Genomic DNA, 21,323 nt, shown 5'->3' with positions numbered 1-21,323 from the left:
AAATGCTCAGTTTCTCTACTGGTCTGAAGCCAGAGGAAGCGATGTGATGCAGCAGTGGAAAAATGTATGAACAGAAATCTGGTAGAGATTTCTGTGAGACTTTTGCTTTCCTGATATGAATATTGCCTTTCCTTCTTTGATCTCTTTTTGCTTATTTGGAATGGAGACATAACTCCTTGGAGTACAACAGGTACCCTATGGTCATGAAATGACAGTTATGAGTAGGAAACCATTCCTTTCAAGAGAGTGAGCCAAAAGGTAGAGAAACTGAATCACTTTTATATTTGTATTGTTATATTTTTATTATTTATATTTTCTGTTTATTGGCATCTGTTAGTTATATATAACAATAAGTTTCATTGTGATATTTTATCCTACATGAGTCCTTGATAGCATCATGGTCTACCCTCAGCCTTGGTTGCAAACCCTTAGAATTTGCTCTTTGAAAATCCTAAAGCCATCTTAGGTAGAACCACTGGGCTTGGATTTTCCATTACTGAATGCCCTGCATGTTCCTACCTAACATTGGTGCTTCATTCAGGGTCTTAACCCCTGCTCCTAAAACAATGCCTGATACCTAGTAAATATTAAAATATATTTGTTCAATGAATACATAATGGATGAATGACAATTGCTAACAAGAGTCTGAATTTCTGTGCATCTGTCATCTGACAGATGAGAACAATGGTCCACAAACTTTGTGTTATCAGCTTTTAGTAGCTGCATCCCTTAACCATTCTGATGTATTTACTTCATCCAAGATCCCACAAAAGTCCCATCTTTTAGAGAGCAGCTATATCCTTGCATGCTTTCAAAAGCTCTCCTTACACATACAGGTTAGTACATATCTTTGTTTTTAGTACACAGGTCAATGGACTTAACCATGCACAACACTATTCATCCCCCAAAAGGAATAAAAGAACACTAAGGTAGAGAACAAGTTCTGTTCATTTGGAGTTTGTGTAAAGATGTTAGTTGGTACTATCCAAGTAAACAGCAGAGAAGAGAGTAAAGGGCTTAGAGTTAGAACTGGACTCAGGCTTGATGTCCACCCTCATTTCACAATGTATGAAACATCTTCCTAGTGTTAATTACTTTTTACTTTTTTTTTTTACTTAAAGTTTCAGTTGTATTATCAGCAAAGAGAATGAGAAATTCCCACCTTTCAGATTTTGTGTGGTTGCAATGAGATATAAAAATGTTCTACCTGAATTGTTGCATCAGAGTAAGTGTTCTAAATGCCTATCAAATTAAATTTTGTATGATCACTGCTCTCAAGGCTACTACATGAAACACCTGAGTGGTGTTTTGTGGACACTTGATATCTTTGAAATTTAGTGCTATTCTGACTTGGTTGTACCACTGACAACATTTTTAAGGACTTAACATGTCCTAATCAATGCTGGATACTACCCCCATATCTTTGGACATGCAGCCAAATGTTCATAAGGTTCCAACAAATTATCCATTAGCCTCTGGAACTTTGCCAGGACCACATTCAGCCAAAGAACTTGGGCATGTATTGAATGGGCTTCCAAGAGCCAATGATCATGGGCACATCAGTGCACAGCATGTGGACTGGTATCTTGGGGTTTTCTCCTTTTCTTCTCTCACTTTACTTGTTTACACAATTATTTTCCACAAATTTTCTAGTGGTTCCCCCTAATAAGGCATTATGAATTTTATTTTACAAAGGTTCTATCTGATCATCTATTTTCTTTCATTTCAAAGAATTTTTATTGCATAATAAAAATAATCTGATGTTGCTTTGTATTGAGAACCAACCACCCATCAAAAAGCATTCCTACTTTACATTTCTAGAAATCGCTTAGACATAGGAAGTTGAATGCCTTTGTGTATGTTCTGTGGAAAGTAGAGCCTGAGACAGGTAGTTAGACACAGATGGCTAATTAGGGAGGTGATCCAGGGATCCAAGGGGATAAGACAGCAGAAGAAAAATGGTCCTCTGGGAGCAATGTGGGGAAGGCAATTCAGTGGAGTGTACCTAAAGTGCTCATGACACACTCTAGAATTGTCCTCCTGCAAGACAGAGACTTCTCCATGGTTTCTTCCCAAGTCCTCACCCTCTGAATTTCCAGGCTGTGAACCTCCTGCCCAAGCATGGAGGTGGTAAGGTGGAATGAGGCCACTTGTGGTGGGATGGTGGTAGTGTGAAGTGAGGCACTTACACACCACTGTCCACTGCAGGCCTGACTGATGGGCAAAGGTGAGCATTATACATCCACATAGGGTACTTCTGTTCAAATTCTCCATTATATATTTTTTTGGCTCAATGGTTAAAGGCCCTTATTTGCAAAACTTGTCAGCCTGGGTTCAATTTATGTGCTACTCTTGTAAGCCAGACTCAAAAATCTGGTATTCATTTGCAGTGGTAAGAGATCCTAGCATGTCCATATACACACATCATATAACACACACAAACAAATTTTAAGAAAAGACAAAATCAGGGCTGGAGAATGGCTTAGTGGTTAAGGCACTTGCCTGACAAGCCAAAGGACTTCAGTTTGATTCTCCAGGACCCACATAAACCAGATGCACAAGTTGGAGCATGCATCTGGAGTTTGTCTGTACTGGCTGAAAGCCCTGGCACACCCATTCTCTCCCTCTCCCCTGAGTCTTTCTCTCTCTATGTTGAAATAAAAAAAATAAAAATAAAATACTTTTAAAAAGAAAAGATAAAATCAAAAAACTAAAAATTATATTTTTTGATTATTTTACTAATGAGTAAGTTTCCTCATGGATTTTTCATAATCTGTAGTTTTGGTTGACCCTTTCTTCTGCTCCCCGTCCACATTCCCCATCCCCACTTAAACTTTTCCATTCCCAGTATTCCACCCTCTACTTTCAGATCATGTGTGTTCTACTATCCACCTCCCTTAACACATCATTTTTTTCTTTTCCCTTCTTGCATACCCCGTCCTGGCCCTACATATACTCATTTTACTCAAACATACAAATCTAAAAGTTAGAAGCTAAGATCTGCATATGAGAGAGGACATGCAGCGTGTGTGTTTCTGAGCCTGCATTACTTCACTTAGTATAATGTTTTCCAGTTTCATCTGCTTTCCTGCAAATTTCTTCATTTCATTTTCTTTATAGCAGAATAACATTTTATTGTATATATTGTATATATGTATTGCATTTTTGTTATCCAGTCATCAATTGGTGGTCACTTTCAGTGATTTCATTTTCTTGATATTGTGAATAGAGCAACATGATCATGGATGTGCACATATATCTGTGGGAAGATACAGAGTCCTTTAGGTTTGTGCCCAGAAGTGGGATAGCTGGGTCATATAATGGTTCAATATTTTGCTTTGTGAGAACCCCCGACACTGATTTCCAGAGTGGCTAAACCAGTTTGCACTCCTACCAACAGTGAATAAGAGTTTCTCTTTCCCTACAACCTCACCAGCATTTGATGTTATTAGTTTTCTTGATAATAGCCATTAATTGGATGAAATAATATCTCAAAGCAGTTTAAATTCAAATTTCCTTGACATCTAAGGAGGTTTGGTACTTTCAAAAATTTTTTAAGGAGGGCTGGAGAGATGGCTTAGAGGTTAAGGCATTTGCCTGCAAAGCCAAAGGACCCAGGTTCTGTTTCCCAGTACCCACGGAAGACAGATGCACAGGTGGAGCATGCATCTGGAGTTTATTTGCTGTGGCTGGAGGTCCTGGTGCACCCATTCTTTTTACCTGCCTCTCTGTGTCTATCTATCTCTCTAAATAAATAAAAACATATTTCAAAAAATTGTTTATTGACCATTTGTCTTTCTTCTTTGAAAACTCTCTGTTCAGTTCCATACCCCAGTTTTTTTTTTAATTGGGTTGCTTGTTTTCTTGGTGGTTAAATTTTTAAGTTCATTATGTAATCTAGATATTTATCCTGTCTGATATAGAGCTGGTAGAGACTTTCCAGTTCTGTCAGCTATCTCTTTGTTTGGTTAGCAGTTTCATTTGCTGTGCAGAAGTGGTTTAACTTTTTGAGGTCCCATTTATCAATTATTGATTTTTTTTTTCCAGAGTGACTGGAGTCCTATTCAGAAAGTCATTATCTATGCCTGTATCTTGAAGTGTTTTCTCTACTTTTGAAACTAGTGGCTTCAAGCCTTTCAAGATCTTTGATCCATTTGGATCTGATTTTTGAGAAGAATGAAGGATAAGCTATAGATTCTTTTCTCTATATGTAGATATCCAGTTTTCTCAGCAACATTTGTTAAAGAGGCTATATTTTTTTCAGTAAGTATTTTTGCTATTCTTCACTGTGATTGTACTGTACCATGAAGCCAGGTGTGGCGACACCTCCAACATTGCTCTTACTCAGGATGTCTTTGGCTATTGGAGTCTTTTGTGATTCCATATGAATTTAAAAGATTGCTTTGTTCTACTTCCATGATGAATGACATTGGAATTTTGGTGGGGATTGAATTGAATCTATAAATCGATTTGTTCAATAACCATTTTCAAACTATTGATTCTTCCATTCCATGAACATGTGAGGGCTTTCCATCTCATACTGCCCTCTTCAGTTTCTCTCTTGAATGTTTTAAAGTTTTTTATTGTAGAGGTATCTCAATTCCTTGGTTAGGTTTATTCTAAGTGTGTGTGTGTGTGTGTGTGTGTGTGTGTGTGTGTGTGTGTAACAATTGTGATTGAAACTGTTTCCCTGATTTTCTTCTCAGCATGTTCATTACATAGGAAGGCTACTTACTGACTTCTTTGTCTAAATTGCCACTTTGCTAGAAATGTCTATCAGCTTTAAGAGTTTTTATAGTCTTCTGGGTCTCTTATGTATAGAATTATGCCATCTGTAGACCAGTATACTTTCACCTCTTCCTTTCCTATCCCTTTAATTTGCTTCTTTGTTTCTTTGCTCTGCAAAGACTTCCAGTACTTAATGCCCCTGCATATGGATTGACATTCCCAAATTTGGGGAATTTTCTTCTATGATTTTGCTGAAAATGCTTCCCATACTTTTAGACTGAAATTTTTCTCCTATGCTCATAATTCCTTTTTAAATAAATTTTATTTATTTATTTACAAGCAGAGAGAAAGGCAGACAGACACAGAGAGAGAGAGAGAGAGAGAGGTGGGGGGGAGAGGGAGAGGGAGAGAGAGAGGGAGGGAGAAAAACATGGGCATGCCAGGGCTCTAGCTGCTGCAAATGAACTCCAGAAGCATGTTTTTGTGCATCTGGCTTTACATGGGTACTGGAGAATCAAACTCAGGTCATTAGGTTTTAAAGGCAGGTACCTTAATTGCCGAGCCATCTCTCTTATAATTTGGCCTTTCATAATTTCCCAAATGTCTTAAAAGTCCTGTCCATATCTTCTCATTCATTTATCTTTCTCCTTGTTGGAACATTCCAGTTCCTTCACCTTATCTTTCAGGCTCAGATATTCTTTCTTTCCCTTGACCAATTCTATTGATGAGGCATTCCATGGAGTTGTTTTTTGTTTGACATATGTGGTTTTTTCATATCTAATATTTCAATTTGGTTTTCCTTCAGTGTCTCTATATCTATTCTGGTTTCCACTTTACTATCTTATGTCACCCTCCTTTTCATTCATCTCTGTGTCATCTAAAATAAGTCTCTATTCTCACACACCCTACTTCCCTCCCACATCTAATCTAAGTTACCAGAATCCTAGTATACTTTATGCCACTCTTGCTTATTTATCCTCCTATTGTTAATTGGCGTGAATGACATTTGCTCAGTAGGCATGTACAGCAGCTGTGGCCACCCCTGCACTTATTCTACTCTAGGAGTAGCGTTGAGACCACACCATGCCCCTTAAACTCCTAGACTTCTAAACTACACAAGAGGAAAGATTGAAAAATAAGCAATAAAAGTTAAAATACTAAAAATTATAAAAGTTATCCAGAATACACAAACAAGCAAACAATGAAAAATGGTAAAATAAAGTAAGAGTAAATTAAATTGCAAAAAAAATTCATCACTCAGTTTTCTGCTTTGGTAGGATAAGTTTTGCATTCTTTTCCTCTTTGTGATGTCTCACTTAGTAAACTGCATTTATAAGGGAGGTGCAATTTGCACTTCCAGGTTTAATTTACAGAACCAGATTTGGGGAATGTATTGCCCCAGTGAAGTTTGACCAGTTTCCTTTTGGACTAAATTTTAATCTTGCCATTAAGATTCAGTTAAAAGGTCAATATACTTAGGTGGTTTCTAAATGCTTGTTATGATGACTTGATTCTTTAATAAATTAATTTGAGTTTATTAATAGGATAGGACTGATTTTTTGTATTTGTAACTGTTAAGGCACAATATGCATGCTTTCTTTCATATACAGACTCCTAACTTTTCATTTAAAATGTTGCTGATTATAGCTTTCTGGGTTTTTATTTAAAAAGAGATATGAAAATTATATATTTCTGAATAAAAGGTTAAAAGACTATATTAATGGTTTGTTGTAGTTACTTTCTTTTTGCTGGGATGAAACACCCAACTAAAGACAGCATATGGGGGCTGGAGACATGGCTTAGTGGTTAAGGTGCCTGCCTAGGAAACCTAAGGACCCAGGATTGATTCTCCAGGTCCCATGTAAGCCAGATGCACATGGTGGCATATGCATCTGGAGTTCATTCACAGTGGATAGAGACCTTGGCATGCCCATTCTCTCTTTCTCTCTCTAATAAATAAATAAAAATAATTTTTAAAACAGACAGCATAGAGAAGAAAAAGATTTATTTTGGCTTACAGTCTTGAGGGCAAGTTTCATCATGACATGGAAAACATGGCAGACCACAGGCTGGACATTACATCTTGTCACATCAGCTGGGAGGTAGCAGCAAGAGGCTTTGAATACCTAGTAGGTTGGGCTACCTCAAGGCCTTCCCCTGGTGACATACCACTTATAGCAAGGCTCCATCTCACAAACACTGGAGGCTATGGTGGACATTTCACATTCAGATTACCACAGAGCTAGTGAAATGGCTTGGTTGTTAAAGGCACTTGCCTGAAAGCCTAATGGCCTGGTTTCCATACTCCAGGAACCCATGTAATGCCAGATGGGCATTCATTGGCAGCAGCAAGAGACCCTGGCATGCTCACACATGTTTACACATAAATAAATAATTTAAATATATTTTAAAAGACTATTAAATTTCTAATTAAAATACTTGAGAGTTAAAGTAAAAAAATGGGCATGATTATATTATTAAAGGTCATTAAACTTCTAAGCAGTCAAAATTTCAATATTCAAAGCTAACACATGATTTTTCTATTTTCACAAATAAGCTTTCCTTAAACATTGTTAGGCTTCTAACAATGCTTACAAAAATGGTTTGCAAACAGGGATTTTATGTTTTATCTTTTTATTAAATGAGACATTTAAAACCTATAATAAAATTCTATCTAAATACTAAATTTATGTGTTTGCCTATTTTGTAAAGCCTTCATTTTTTTGATAGAAAACTTATTCTAATAGATAAAAATCTGGCCTACTTATGCAGAATTTCATTGTGCCCATGATCCTTTATCTATTAAAGCAGAGGTCAAATAAACAACTGAAACTAATTTGTTAAAAATTAGTGAAATATTTTTGCTTTTTCAACCTGGTACATTTTCATTAGTTCTTCTAAATCCAAGATCTTTGATCTCTGTAGTAAGTAACTAAAAACTCAGCCACCTCTGCTATGATTATTGTAAGGAACTTGTAAACCTGATAACTAAAAATGCAAGAATGAGTCAATTTCTTAAACTCTTCCATATTTGAAAAAAAATTCTAAACTGTCCAAGATATTTCAAATGTTGTTTTATGTATTCCTAAATGTGTCATATGTCAATGTAATGTCAGATACAGAATAAAGAATCTATCTATATCTATTTATAGCTATATCTCTATCTCCATATCTATCTATTTATACCAGAACATAAAAGCTAATCTAGGTTAATCCAGGGGTTTCTTTTATCATGTTCTGTAGCTCTCTTCTGAAGAGCTGCCTTTCTTCGTTTCTAACCACACCTTCCATAGCAGATCCTAGGAGTTGAACTCCTAGCAAGGTGGGACCCAGAAACCACACCTGTGTTACTAGAACCCTACCAACTGATTCCAGCAATTGTGGAGAGTTTAATGTTACATTTTAAAGCAGCCAACTTGGGGCTGGAGCGATGGCTTTGTGATTAAGGTGCTTGCCTGCAGAGTCTAAGGATCCAGGTTCCATTCCCTAGTACCCATGTAAGCCAGATGCACAAGGTGATGCATGCATCTGGAGCTTATTCACAGCAAGTGGAGACCCTGGTGCACCCATTCTCTCTCTCAAATAAATAAAAAATAAATAAAATAACCTACTTATTATCTTTTTCTGTATATGACTTAGCATCTCTGTGAACAGTTGAGATACCCCTCATTCTGAGTTATAGTTCTTTTTAGATATACCCTTTTAAGCAGATGTATGTGTGAGAACTCATATATTTCCCCTGAGGTAAAAATCATTCTTTTTAATGCTTGGTCTCACATGTACCGAGATGTTCTGCTTCCCGAGGTCATGAGTATAGACAATTCTCTGATGATGCCACTTTAGTCTTTTATTTGCCTGTTTGAATTATACAATTCCCCAAAATTGCACACTCAAGGGGGTGAAAGAGAACCAAAGAAAGGGTTTAGAAGAAGAAGAAAACAGTCCTGCAAAGAAGGGTTTTAAATTCCTTTAGACTTTGCAGGACTGTTTTCTTCTTCTTCTAAACCCTTTCTTTGGTTCTCTTTCACCCCCTTGAGCCTTCCTTCTCTTTCCCTGACACATGTCCCCTCTCTCCCCACCCATTAATCTTTCTCTCTTTTCCCAGGGCATGATGCCTCTCTCTGTCCCTACAACTTTGGATCCCACCAGTCTCTTCTGGTATTAATATAAAGTATTGAACTCAAGAAGCAGTTTGTCTTACTGCTGTGACTTGACCCCAAAATTGCACACTTTGTACCATATTTCCTTTCTCCATTTATCTGTTTATGGACATCTAGCCTGATTTTATGCCTTGGCTATTGTGAATATTGCAGCAGTAAACATGTATGTACAAGTATCACTGTGGTATAACTTTGAGTTCTTTGAGCATGTGGTAGTTTGAATGTATGACCCCCATAGACTCAGGTGTTTTTTTAAAGCTTATAACTTGGATCTCCAACAACTTGGTTAGAGGAGATGTCACTGGGGGCAGATCCTAGGGTCCAGCCCTACGGTGTGTTTGGGAATGGATCTGAGTTCCAGACCAAAGGTGGGCAGAGAGGTATGAGCTCTATCTGGATCCCTGCTTGCTGTTGGTTTGTGCTTGTTGCTTTTGGTGTTTGCTGGATGCTGGGAAGTCATTTTATATGCTATTAAAATTGAACACACACACTCAAGAGTGTGAGATCTTCAATAAAGTACAGTGTATGGTATAACAGTAAGAGACAGCATCATGCCTATTATTTACCATAACAAAATTGACAACCATGTCTAAAGGTAGGGATTTTATTAAATAAGTGATAGTACATTTGAAATGTTCTTCCAATTATACTATTAAATGACAAAAGCAAGTGAATAGAGTTTATAAAATGTGTATAGTTTTAAAAATTTAATACCATATGTAATACATAGGAAAAAAGGCTGACAGACTATAGCCAGAAACACTCACAGGGACTATGTAACAGAAAGGTGGAAAACTCTGAGTAATTCTTAATTTTTCTTTTTTATTTTTCATGAAAAAAGACAATAATCCAAAAATAAAAGTAAGAGTAAATGTAAAAACAAAAGAGTAAAAGAATCATAGAAGAACTAGGTATGGTAGTACATACCTTTAATCCCAACACTCAGAAGTCAGAGGCAAGAGGATTGCCATGAGTTTGAGGACATCATGAGACTACATAGTGAATTCCTGATTAGCCTGAACTAGAACGAGACCTTACCTCTAAAAACCCCCTGCAAAAATCCAAGAAGAAAATTTAGAAGATTGTTTGAAATGTGTTGACAGGGAGATCATATAAATAAAAATGGGGCATCCAGAAACTATGGAAAAAAAGATAAATGTCCTGACATTATCAGATCTGAAATATGCTTGTCTGACATATGCGATAAAAATGGACAAAAAATGGGTTGAAAAATGTTTGAAATGTGTCTAGCAGATAGAGCTTCATATTTCTAATGAACACACAACTACCAACACTAACAAAGGAAACAACCAGAGTAAAATGGACCAAGCATATGGGCTAGCAGTCCACACACGGTGAGGTTGCATAAGTGGAAAGATGTCCTACCTTCTCAGTAGTTAGGCAAACATAGATTAAATACAAGTGAAATATTTGACACCCAGGATGGCAGAAATCAGCAAGAGGGTCGGCATGCCAGAAACCTCTGGGGAGAATCATTTTCTTTGCATTTTCTAGCTTCTTGAGCCCACTCACACTTCTTGACTTATTGTCCCTCCCTCCGTCTTCAAAGGTATGTCATCTTCACATCTGTCTGACTCACTTTCACTTACCTGGTCTCTTGTGACTGCAGTGGACCCATCCTGTTAGTTTAGAGAATCTCCTCCTCTCGAGGATTCTTAGCTTAGTCACATCTGCAAAGTCCTATGCCATGTATGAAAACATCCACAGATTCTGATGCTCAGGATGTGAACGTCTCAGAGGGTAAGGGGCATTATTCTACTCTGCCTGACACACCACACAATGAAGGACACAGAAAGCTTCTAGCATAAGGTGGCAGCCCAGTTACTAAAAATTTCCTGAGATTACCCACCAGTAGAGAGCTCTGATGCCTCAGACATTTGAGATGCTTGTGGCGATAAAGCCTAGAAAGGCTGGGGTGTGGCTTGGTGCCACAGGCTCTACTAATGCTCTGAAGAGTGACAAAAAGCTGAAGGCTATTAACAAGCAGGTAGAGACTGACTGTGAGAACCAGAGGTCCGCTCTGTGGGTACCTGGATAGTTCACAGAGATGCCTATCTCCACAGAAGAGAGGGGATGCACTGAGGAGCAAGCACTGGACGGAGCAGTTGGAATCCATGGACTTCTGAGACACTTGCTTTCTTTCTTCTTTCTTTATTTTTCTTCCTTCCTTTCTTCCTTTTTTTCTTTTCTCTTACCTCTCCACTTCTTCCTCTTCCTTTTCTTCTTTGTTTTTAGACAAGGTCTCCTGTAGTCCAATCTGGCTTTGAAATTGCTATGTATTAGAGTCTGGGCTTGAGCTTGTGATCTTCCTGCTTTCTGAGTATTGGGAGAAATTGTATGTATATTCCAAATTCTCAAAACTTAAGAGTCCTGAAATTCTATGTGCTGCTAAGGCCATGTCTTTGGTTAGGAAGGCTTGGGACTTTTAAATATGAGTTGGAGACACCTATCAAGGTATTTATGAAGACTGTAGATTGCTCTGAACCCACAGATCTTTGAGTTGACTCCTCTTTATGAAAAGCCAGTTCTTCCCTGTGTGGAATGACTCTTCCCATGCTTGGCCTCCACAAAGCAGCAGGTGTCCCTGTGAGGAGTGCCCCTGCTGCCTGTTCTGAATGTCAACGTGATGACTACTGTAAACTCCCAGCCAAACCCAACTGGAGACATGCTAGGCCTGATAAGGGAGAAAGAACAGTACACCTCAAAGGAGCTACAGGGATTAGCTAGCACCTACTGGCCGGAGCCAGGAAGGAAAGCCAGAGAATACATTTAAGTCAAAAAAGCAGGCATGAAACTAGATGAGCAGAAAGTCACTGACTTTAGGGAACTTTCTCAGGACACAGGATTTAACACTGGCAAGGACATAGGAAGATAGAAAGCTGGGCCTAGGCCCGTGGATAAGCAGCTCTCAGGGGTCTAGAAAGAAAGAGGCACACTCATTTTCAAAGAGAACACTATCTTCTTGGTTGTAGTTCAAGAACAGAAGGCTCCTTGCAAAGGAGAAATGCTTATCCTCATGGAGGTAAATATTTTTTCTATCAGCAAGGCCTCAGGCAAGACTGATGTGGAAGCTTACCACAGGTGTGGTATCCTATATGGCATAGCATATGACCCCAGACCCACATGACAGAGGTTAGTCAAACTAGCTGACTTGTACATGTTTCCGTAATGTACTGATAGGAGCAAGAAGTAAGATCTGGTGGTTAGGGTGCAGCTGAGTGGCACAGTGCTTGTCTGGCATACTCTAGGCTCTAGGTTTGATCCCTAGTGCTGGGGAAAAGCAAGCTTTAGAGAAGTGTATGGAGTATGAGGCTGTTTTTGAAAATCAGACAGAGACAACCACTCTGTACATTTATGTTTGCTCATGCTTCTAGTGGTATGGAAAATGTCAGAGAGAGATACATCTTGGCCATGAAGATGCATACCAGTCATTAGCATTGGGTATGTGGGAATTGGGAGGGTGCAGAGGATACCTGGTGGAGAAGAAGAATGGGAAAAGGCAGCTTAAAAACCATTGCATTTGGGCTGGAAAGATAGCTTAGAGGTTAAGGCATTTGCCTGCAAAGTCAAAGGACCCAGGTTTGATTCCCCAGGACCCATGTATGCCAGATGCACAAAGTGGTGCATGCATCTGGAGTTTGTTTGCAGCATCTGGAGGCCCTGATGTACCCATTTTCCCTCCCCCCTCAAATAAATAAATAAATAAAAACAAAATATTAAAAAATATTGCATATTAAGAAATTGTCCATGGGCTGGAGAGATGGCTTAGCGGTAAAGTGCTTGCCAGTGAAGCCTAAGGACCCTGGTTCAAGGCTTGATTCCCCAGGACCCACGTTAGCCAGATGCACAAGGGGGCACACACATGTGGAGTTTGTTTGCAGTGGCTGGAGGCCCTGGTGTGCCCATTCTGTCTCTTTCTCTGTCTGCCTCTTTCTCTGTCTGTTGCTCTCTAATAAATAAAAACAAAAAACTTTAAAAAAAAAGAAATTGTCCATGACAAAAGAATGTATTGATATTACCCTATTTTGCATGAAATATGGCTTCTACAATACAAATTGTGATTATCTTAAAGTGATAGAATTCCAGAATATACTAGTTTCTATATCATTTTGATACTTTCTCAATACACAGTCAGTCTTGTTCATGGAAGCCTCTGCCTCTTAACTATTTTAGTTTTCAGTGTTTTCATCTGTGAAACGAGAGGACTGAACCAAGGCTCTTGTGCTGTGGAAGGCAGTGAGTGTTTTGATATTTAAATTATGTATCTCTACCCATATAAGCAGTGGTTTAGTACAGCAGAAAGTATGTACTGCTTTCACCGTGCTGGGTGAGATGCAGTGTTGGGAATTCAGACAGTGATGGGGTTTCACAGCATAGGTGGAGAGTCAAACCCAGTAACAAGTTCATTTATTGTCATATGAAATGTGCTAGAGAAGAGTGTGAATGATCATCATGGTGCCTCAGGGCAACCTGAGATTAGAACGAGTAAAGAGTACCCAAATGATTCTATTGCCACACAATAAAGTAGCTTCCTCCCACTTTTCTTACCTTAGGGTTGTGCAGTTTAACTGAAAAAACAGTGCTTAAAATATAGATTGAAAGGAAATATGCTGGGATCTCAGTAGTGATGATGGAATGACTTGTAGCTCTCCTATTCCTTTACACTTTTCTGTATCTTCCTAATCTGTTCCAGTGCATATGTGATGGCAATTTTTAATTGAATTTTAGTAGTTTGAGTTGGGAACACTTGTACCTTGTATGAGTGAGTGTTCTTCAATGAATTGAAATGGGGAGTTTATTCATTTTTACTTAGTGCAGCCAATGTGGACTTGACACTATCTTCTGGAGAAAGTGTGTAGCTCATGGGATCTCAGGCCTCCATGTCTTGTAGGATTTTCACAAATCAGGGAAGCTTATACAATAATTTAAATTAATTTTTGACAATGTTTCAAAAGGTTAGCATTGTATATGTCTGGAAATGGTAACCCAAGGCTAAAATGATTTGTGAAGAAATTTTCTAGGTAAGGACTGGCATTACACGGTGTAGTCTTCACATCCACAAGCCTTGGAAATAGCATCAGAGGGGCTGATGCTTGTCCCATTGCTGCTGCTTCTGGTGTGGATGGCTTCCCATCTGGTCTCTGCCATCAACTAGCACTTACCTGGCCCCTCACTTCCCTGCCATGAGCTGTGAGCATCGACTTCGTGCCATAGAGAGCTCATCATGCCTAGAGTGACATAATATCTGGCATTCCAACAGACTATAAGGTCTTTATCTTTGCTTTGTCCTTGGCCTAAGACAGACATGGTACAAACAATACCTAAATGATTGAAGTATAAACAAATTAAAAATATGTGACTTTACATCATAGACTAGTGTTGCAGTCAGGTTTGCACTGCTGGTAGAAATCACCTAACCAAAAGCAGTTTGTGGGGGAAAAAAAAGAGGTTTATTTTGGCTTACAGGCTTGAGGGAAAGCTCCACAATGGCAGAGAAAATGACAGTTTGAGCAGAGGGTGGACATCACCCCCTGGCCAACATAACTGGACAATAGCAACAGGAGAGTGTGCCGAACACTGGCAAGGAGACACTGGCTATATCACCCATAAGCCTTCCCCCAACAATACATTCCCTCCAGGAGGCATTAATTCCCAAAACTCCATCAGCTGGGCATCTAGCATTCAGAACACCTAAGTTTATGGGGGATACCTGAATCAAACCACCACATTCTGCCCCTCTCCCCCATAAACTGATATCCATACATGTTGTAAAATACAATGCATTCAGTCCAACTTTAAAAGTTCCCATAGTTTTTATCAATTCCAATGATGTTCATACATCTCCATAGTCCAAGATCATTAACTGAGCCATAATGCCAAAAAAATAACTTCAAAAACCTCATAATGGCACAGAATAAACATTCACACTGCAAAAGATGGCATCGGGTATTGCAAAGAAATACTCAAGCAATACATGACTTAAAACAATCAGGGAAAACATCAAACTCTGTAGCTCCAAGTCCAGCAACTCCAATCAGTGACAAATCTCCAGGTCCAATAATCTAATTCCTCCCCTCCAGCTAAGCTACTCACAGTCCTGGAAAACTTCATCAGGGCTGATAGCTTTCCTCTGCAGCCATGACATGGTCCCAGCAGCTCCACTGGATCTCCACTGCAATCTATCGTTCATCCTCATGGCACCATGGGGTCTCCACGCAGGCATCTAGCAACCCTGCTTCACACTATCCATGGCCATTTCCAAAACACAGGAACATATTGCAAACTCAATGATCCTCTCTTTCCTGCATTTCTTATACTCCATAATACTAGGAAGGTGCCAATTTGTTAATCCAGGGGGGAATAAAACAGACTTTAAAGAACAGGATGCTCCTTGAGCACTCAGGTCCCGTCTACATTCTTCCTGTTGCCTGAGTGCAGATCAGATGGCCCAATCTCAATGGTTATAATCTCTCAGTTGCAGCTGAATGGGCAGCAGTTCACCCAAATATTTTTCTTTCTGTGCCATATCCCTCTGATCACACCTGTTCATTTCTATGCAAAGCAGCCCTGCACAACTTCTCAGGACATGGCCATAACAGCAAGCTTTCCACACAAACTACTAGCCCAGTCCAAGAAAAGCTCTTTCTCACCCTCATAAGCCAAACCTCACAGTCCATAGTTCTTACTGAAATCAGGTCTTTCAACTCTGACCAGATTAGTCCATCAAGCTGTACTTACAACACTACAAGGCATCTCCTAGGCCAAGGTTTCAAATCCTTCCACATTCCTCTTGAAAATCAGCTCCTAAAGGCCAAAGCCACACAGTCAGGTGTCTAGCACCAATCCCACTCCTCAGTACCACTTTACTGTTGCTGTCAGGTTCACATTGCTGGTAGAAATCACCCAACCAAGAGCAGCTTGTGGGAAAAAAAGAGAGTTTTTTTTTGGTTTACAGGCTCAAGGGGGAAGCTCCACGATGGCAGGGTAAAGGACAGCTTGAGCAAAGGGTGGACATCACCTCCTGACCAACATAAGGTGGACCATAGCAAGGAGAGTGTGTCAAACACTGGCAAGGAGACACTGGCTATATCACCCATAAGCCCACCCCCAACAATACACTGCCTCCAGAAGGCGTTAATTCCCAAAACTCCATCAGCTGGGGATCTAGCATTCAGAACACTTAAGTTAATAGGGGACACCTGAATCAAACCACCACAAATAGCTATAAGCTTTTATATACCAAGCACTGTTCTAAGTGTTTTATATTAAATTTATTTGAATCCAGCACCCCATGGAGGTAGATACTATTATTGGTCTCTTACACATGAGGAAAATAAGTAACAAAGAGGTTAATTGATTTGCCAGGCTTCATAGATAGCATGGGGTAGAATTGAGACTTGAACCTGGTTGGTCTGATTTTATATTCTGTGTTCGCAACTGCTATTCCATGTGGTCTTCAAGGCCATTCAGTCTTTCTATGCCTTAAAAATGGCCCCTCCCCACTCAACCTTTCTTGTTTCTTTCTGGCTTTTTTTTTTTTTTTTAAACAGATTCTCATGTAGTCCAGGTTGGCCTATGTAACACAGTGATTTATGTAGGTTCCAGGCTGTCTTTGAGTTCCTGATCCTCCTACTTTTACCTCCCAGATGCTGGGATTACACCACCATGCTGGGTTCTATGCCTTAAATTTTCTAACAGAAAAATATAGTGAATTTATTGGATGGTTAGAAAATATATTAAGGCTGTAAGTGTACATAAAGCTTTGAGCACATTAGTGTCTGTTATTAATAATATCATTAATTATTGGCATTAATGTTTTTAACTGTTAAATATCATGTTTTACCAAAAAAAATTAATATGATATAAATCCATTAGTAAATAATTGATAACATTAGTGAATTAAGAGCTATGACTTTTTTGTTATTTTGTGTTTTTGAGATAGTCTCATGTAGCCCAGGCTGGTTTTGAATTTTCTATGTACCTATGGCTGAACTTGAACTCACTAAGATCCTCCTACTGCTACCTCCCAAGTAAGTACAAAATTTACATGCATGTGCCACTACACTGAACTTTGAGCTATGACTCTGATTTTATCTTTTAAAAATTTTTCTGAATGACGTTAGGAAGATAATTTTTTTTTCCCAAAGTAGGGTCTCACTCTAGCCTAGGCTGACCTGGAATTCACTATGTAGTCTCAGGATGAGCTTGAACAAACTCACAGCGATCCTCCCACCTCTGCCTCCCGAGTGCTGGGACTAAAGGCATGCGCCACCATGCCCAGCAGGAAGATAATTTTTTGATAGTTTGTTGGAATTCACTCATCTCATCCCAGTAGTGGCCTTCGCTGCCTGTCCAGTCCTATCCACCACTTATTAAACTTGGTCCTTGTTATGATGTGGTGTAAGGTTGGGATTGGTGACAGAAGGGATTTACAGACATCCTCAACTGAGAAGGAGAGAGTCTCCCCCTAGTGTTGGCCATCTGCAGAAGGTTCCAAACCCTGCTGCCTGCTCCTTACCTGGCCTTTTCCTCTGATTTTTAGATGACTTGGAGAGCTCAGGGTTCAGAAGTCCTATTCTCCCAGCAACAGAAGAAAGGATTTATCTCAGACCTTTAGAGTTTGGTATCAACTAAGGATAAATGTAGCTGCACCCTCAACTAGCCACATGGTCACAGATGTTGTATTTTAAATATTTTACTTTATTTATGAGAGAGAGAGAGAGAGAGAGAGTATGTACAACAGGGCCTCAAACACTGCAAATAAACTGCAGATGTATGTACCATCTTGTGCATCTGGCTTATGTGGGTATGTGGGTCCTGGGGAATTGAACCTTGGTCCTTTGGCTTTGCAGGCAAGTGCCTTAACCTCTAAGCCATCTCTCCAGCCCCAGATGTTATTTTTTAATCCATTAATTTCAGAATGCTTGATACTTTATCAGTTGAAGATCAAGAATAATTCTATTACTGAGTGCAGGGTCGATTTGCACAACACTGGAATAATTACAGGAAGGAGATGAGTTTTCATTGGGTGCTTTCTAGGTGACAAGAACCTTCAAGTTCAACTCCCAGGGTAACTTCAAAGGCAGGTATTAGTATACCCCATATTTAGGGATGAAGTTTCAGAGAGGTCGAAAGGCTTCTTGAATGGTAGCTTCTCTACTTGCTACCCTAGGCTCCTCAGAGGGTTCATTATGGTGCTGACTGGTACTGGCCTTCACTGGACAGAGGTGGACATCTCAAGTTTCTCTAGAAATTTCCCTTCATTGAGTTAATCACTGGTTCTAGTATCTACAAACTTTGCAGTTCTGTTGTTTGACAATCAAATGGAAAAACTGCCATTTCTACTCATGAATCATGTTTTGGTCTGTCTATGACATGCTATAAAAAAATATTTCCCACCATAGTGTTAGCATAGATGGAATTGCAGGAAGTTGGAGCTGGGTGGAGGCACTGCTTAAAGCATTTTTGTTTTAAACAGCTTTGCAGCTCAAGATTAAATCTTTCAAAACCTGGATTTGTAATGGCAAAATAATAAAAGTGATATTTGGTGGTGAAAAAGACCTTTCATTATATTTAAATCACAGCTGGGACCTGCTGGATGAGGGACTCATAAGGGGCCAATGTATTATCTTATAGTCTCCTAGCAATTTAGTATTTAATTGGAAGTAAGGACATGAGGATAGAAGGAGGAAGGAGGGGGTGCTATTTGGTAATTGTCTGGTTCAGTGAGCAAGTTTGGGGTTTTGTGGCTCTGTAGTTATTTCAGTGAATAAAGTGTCCCATTCATATTGCCTCAGTTGGCTATAAGCTGACATTGACTGATGGCCAATTACATGTTAGTCACATTTGGATCAATATCCTAGACATGAGCTCATTAACCCCAAATCCTATTATCTCACACATGTGAAACAGATTGTTTTTAATGTGATGACATTTTCACTGTCTACAAACCTGAGTTCTGATGCAGTAAAAAGTCTGAATGAAAGAAATAGGCAGCTGTGTTTATATCTCCACAGCCAGTGAGATGACAGCCACAAATTAATAGAGGTCTGCTTGTGCCCCTTAGGGTTTAGCTGGAGACTTGATGGCCTTGGTGGAGTTCCTGCAATCCCTTGTCTTCTCACCTTCTTGGGATTCTAGCTCTGGGTATCTAGAAATTTTTCTTAATAGCTTTAGATTATGAGTGCTTGTTCTTTACTTTCCAAGATGGTTGTACTTTTCCTTTTGTGCTATGGCTCTTGCTTATTTTAATCATCTCTGTGTCTCCCGTAATTATCCTAATTAATGGGCAGACTTTGTAGATGGGACATATGTACCTCATAAACTTACTTCATCATAACTACCGCAATCATTGGTTCTCATGCCACTCCATTTTCCATGTTTGCAGGTGCAGGCAAACTTTGCTTCAGATCATTGTCTCTATAGCTGAAGAACTGAACCAAAGCCAGTTCTGTACCACATGGCTGCATCTGTCCGTTGTTTTTTATTTTGGGGGATCTCTTTAAGGTTAGATGTAGGAACATTCCTTTTATGGTCTTTTAGTAAAAGAGAAAATGTTTTGAAAGCTCATTTTACTAAAAGAAACTTTTAAAACTAGACTGTTTTCTTCTGATTTAATTCATCATGCCACCTTGATGGCACCGATATATAAATTTTGATTTCATAATAGTTAGTAGTTTAGGATCCTTGACTGCTCACACAGCCATTATAAATATTAAATGTATTTACAAGGCTGGAGATGGTTCTGTAGTTAAGAGGCTTGCCTACAAAGCCTAATAACTAGGTTTGAATTTCCAGTACTCATGTAAAGCCAAAGACATGCATCTGAAGTTCGTCTGCAGTGGCTGGAGGCCCTGACAGGCCCATTCTTTCTGTCTGTCTCACTCTCTATCTATCTATCTATCTATCTATCTATCTATCTATCTATCTCTCTCTCTCTCTCTCTCTGCTTGCAAATAAATAAAAGTATTAAATGTATTTATAAAGTATAAAATGCTCTCCCAAAGTTTACCTTATACCTATACTGGTAGTTCCAGGGGGATGTTAGACACCCAGGAAACATTTGGCAATGTTTGGAAACATTCTAGGGTGTCAGAACTTAATCGGAAAAGGCCAAATATTCTGCAATGTTCTGAAAGCCCTTCTCCACAAAGATTTCCTCACTCCAAATGTCAATGTTCAGAAATTCTGAATAAAAATCTGTGATATAAATGCAGAAATTGAGTCCTGCTCAATAATCCTTCATTCTCCTGTTCAGTAGTCAGGTACCATGTGGTCACTGATATTTTCCAAACTAACCTCTTTATTGTAGGCAAACCCAATTAGATAATTACATGTTAGTTGCAAATGCAATTCCCTTCATGTCATTAGACATAGTTTAACCTCTCACATTGATTAACAAGCCTTGCGTGGATAGTGTTCAGCCACTGGAAGGACAGGATGATGGCTAGTCTATGATTTATTTCCATGCTCTAGTTTACCTTTAGCAGTGTCTAGTCATCCGAGAGCCAGGGTGGGCACTAGAGACAATCTCGCTCATCCTCTATAAGTTTGTGAGTAAGTATCAAAGAAAAGCTGGTGACTAACCTCTCCTGTTAGCTGCATCCTAGCAACAGTGATTTCTAACATCCACTGAATGGTTAGCAGACTCAGGCATATTTACATATGTTAATTCATTTTGTCTTCACAACAACCCTGAAACCTAATTGTATCATGTTTGTCAAAATTTTCTTGAGAATGCTAGGAAGAAATTAAAACTATAACCTTTTTCAGTTAAATCATACTACAACTAGTTCAGTTCTCCTAAAATGATCAATAAATAGAAGAACAAATTCAGGGCTGGAGAGATGACTCAGTGGTTAAGGTAAGGTGCTTGCCTGCAAAGCCTAAGGATCCACATTTGATTCCCTAGAACCATGTAAGTCAGATGCACAAGGTGGCACATGCATCTGGAGTTTGTTTGTAGTTGCTGGAAGCCCTGGTGCACCCATTCTCACCCCACCCCCAATAAAATAAATGAATAAAACCAAAACATTTTTAAAACTTCAGAACTTTCCATCTGTGGTGGTTAGGAAGAATTCAGTGACATGTTCTGTTTGTGTGCATGTGTGTAAGCATGTGTATATGCAGTCTCTGATTCCTCAGGGAGGCTTCTACTTTTTGTGAGACAAGGTCTTTTTCATTGGGATGAAATTTGGCTGCGTAGATTAGACTAGTAAGCCCCAGAGAGCCACCTGCTTTCACCTCCCCAGTTTATAAGCTACGATTATAAACACAAGCCACCATACTGTTTTGTTTTTTTTTTTTAAACATGGGTTCTGGGGCTTATACTCAGTTCCTCATACTTGCAAGGAAAGCACTTTCCCATCTGATATATCTCCAGCCTAAGTTTAATAATTGCCATTTTCTTTAAGA

The sequence above is a fragment of the Jaculus jaculus genome, chromosome 6 (genome assembly GCF_020740685.1).
Source record: "Jaculus jaculus isolate mJacJac1 chromosome 6, mJacJac1.mat.Y.cur, whole genome shotgun sequence".
In the NCBI taxonomy this organism is placed as follows: Eukaryota; Metazoa; Chordata; class Mammalia; order Rodentia; family Dipodidae; genus Jaculus; species Jaculus jaculus.
Note: the sequence above shows the minus strand (reverse complement) of the source record.